Source organism: Notolepis coatsorum (assembly GCF_963971535.1).
Source record: "Notolepis coatsorum genome assembly, chromosome: 12".
NCBI classification, from domain to species: domain Eukaryota; kingdom Metazoa; phylum Chordata; class Actinopteri; order Aulopiformes; family Paralepididae; genus Notolepis; species Notolepis coatsorum.
Window position 1 is genome coordinate 119,988,036 of NC_140176.1, and position 2,862 is coordinate 119,990,897.

A 2,862-nucleotide genomic window follows, 5' to 3' on the forward strand; every position below is an offset into this window, starting at 1 on the left:
GATAAACAGAACAGAACTTTACGATCCACTCAGCAACCAACTAGCTGCTGCAGCGTGGAGCACTGGAGCTGGTAGCTAGTAGCTAGCTAGCAGTAGCTAGCTAGCTAGTAACAGACACTAGTAGTAGTTGTTGAGAGCTCCCCACTCTTCCCCAAGACAAACACCCCAAGAGAGCGACCACTCCACATAATAACGTCTCAATAATAATATACAACACATTCAATAGCTTACATAAGTCATAGACAACAGCTAGCAGCAGCTAACTAGTAATAGCCAGCAGCTAGTTCTCCAGCTATAGACCACTGCACTTCCGCGTTACATTGAAACAGCAGCAGACAGGCGCTCTCATTAGCAGATTAGCCTACTTTCTCAGAGACTAAACTAATACAAAGAATGTACACAGGATGAGTGGAATATGTTACGGAACATGTAGCAACAGGTAGATAATGTTTAAAACACGAATTACAACTTTTATAAGCGTTTATCACCTCGTAGGCATCCGGAAATACTGTGCCAGCAGCTAGTTCTTCTTCTTCTTCTTCTTCTTCTTCTTCTTCTTCTTCTTCTTCTTCTTCTTCTTCTTCTTCTTCTTCTTCTTCTTCTTCTTCTTCTTCTTCTTCTTCTTCTTCTTCTTTTTGGTGTTTTACGGCGGACGGCCACCATAAATGGGGCATTTACCGCCACCTACCGACCCGGAAATCGGGCCAGTCTTCCATTCTCCCCTCTTCTTTCTTCTTCAATGGTTTAACAAAAACAAAAACAAAACCCATCCCTAACATCGCCACCATATCCAAACCTAATCTATGAGTCCCTCACTCTAACCACTATTCTACCTAACTACCTAACCTACAACCACCTTCCTACAACCACACTGTTCACTATCCCTATCAACCTCCATCTACATTATACTACATATCCCACTCTCTGACTCACGTAAATTTCAACTTTCTATCTACCTTCCAACTCTAACACTTTCCCTCAAACCCTATCATAAACCCCCACTTCTCTCAAAAACCCCAACACCACCCTCGCCTTATCTCCCCCTCCCCCACTCAGTATTTCCGATATCCCTAGCTCCCTAACCCCCATCTCCCTCAATTTTCCCTTCATCTCTCTCCTCTGCACTGTATAAGCCCTACACTCCAACAGTACATGCCCCACTGATTCCTCCTCCTCCTCACACCCCTCACAGAGCCCACTCTGATGCTTCCCCACCAGCTTCAGGTTTTTATTAAACCCACAGTGCCCCAGCCTCAACCTCATCCACACTACTTCCTCCCTCCTATCTCTCAAACTACCCCCCTCCCGACCCCTAATTCTTCTTCTTCTTCTTCTTATTGAGGTTTAACGGCGGCCGACCACTTAGGGTATGTGCCGCCATCTACTGGTATCCTTTACCTCCTACAAAACCCAATTCCCCTCACCTTCTTGGAGTGCAACTAATGCTGCTACTTCCCAATTCTCCACTTGCACAAATTGAAAGTAGGCACTTCCGGCTGACTTCCGGTTGCCAATAGTACTTCCTGTCCCATCCAAATACATTGGTTTTAGCTACTTTTCTCCCCTTATTTAAACAACTTTGTCGGCACAGAGAGGCAATGAAACGTTTGTATTATTATAGTATAGAATGTATTTAATAAGCAAACGTTTGTCAGCAGGGTTTTTGGGCTGTATTTCATGTAAAAACGTTTACTGTTAGTTTCCTTGCTCAGCCAGCATTAGCCTTCATTAGCTAACAGAAGCTAGTGGTTAAACAGGCCGGATTAGCTTTGAGCTAACTATCTTTCCCGACCCATGTATTCATTCCATTCTAAACATAACGTTAGTTTACAAAACATGACCTGTCTATATAACGTTGAGGAACAAATTATAAGTGTGTGGGTGTGTGTTTTGGTGAACATTGGACTGCAAACAGAAAATGCATCACAGTTAGACAGTAGCTACTGTTAGCTGCCGTTCCGGATTAGCTTTGAGCTAACTATCTTTCCCGACCCATGTATTCATTCCATTCTAAACATAACGTCAGTTTACAAAACATGACCCGTCTATATAACGTTGAGGAACAAATTATAAGTGTGTGGGTGTGTGTTTTGGTGAACATTGGACTGCAAACAGAAAATGCATCACAGTTAGACAGTAGCTACTGTTAGCTGCCGTTCCGGATTAGCTTTGAGCTAACTATCTTTCCCGACCCATGTATTCATTCCATTCTAAACATAACGTCAGTTTACAAAACATGACCTGTCTATATAACGTTGAGGAACAAATTATAAGTGTGTGGGTGTGTGTTTTGGTGAACATTGGACTGCAAACAGAAAATGCATCACAGTTAGACAGTAGCTACTGTTAGCTGCCGTTCCGCATTAGCTTTGAGCTAACTATCTTTCCCGACCCATGTATTCATTCCATTCTAAACATAACGTCAGTTTACAAAACATGACCTGTCTATATAACGTTGAGGAACGTTATCTCCCGGGACGAGTATCCACGTTAGTTAGCCAACAACCAGTCAAGCTAACGTTAGCTGGCTCCAGCAGCTTGTCGATGTCGTCGGGAGCATTTAGCCTGCTGGCTACCTAGCTCCACTTCAACCAGCATCGGGGCTCCAGCAGCTTGTCGATGTGCTAATAGCCTCAGCAACCTAACGTTAGCTGGACTGGTTGCTGGCTAACTAACGTGGCTACTCGTCCCGGGAGATAACGGCGCTGCCTGGCTGGTTGTTGGCTAACTAACGTGGCTACTCGTCCCGGGAGATAACGTTCCTCAACGTTATATAGACAGGTCATGTTTTGTAAACTGACGCTATGTTTAGAATGGAATGAATACATGGGTCGGGAAAGATAGTTAGCTCAAAGCTAATCC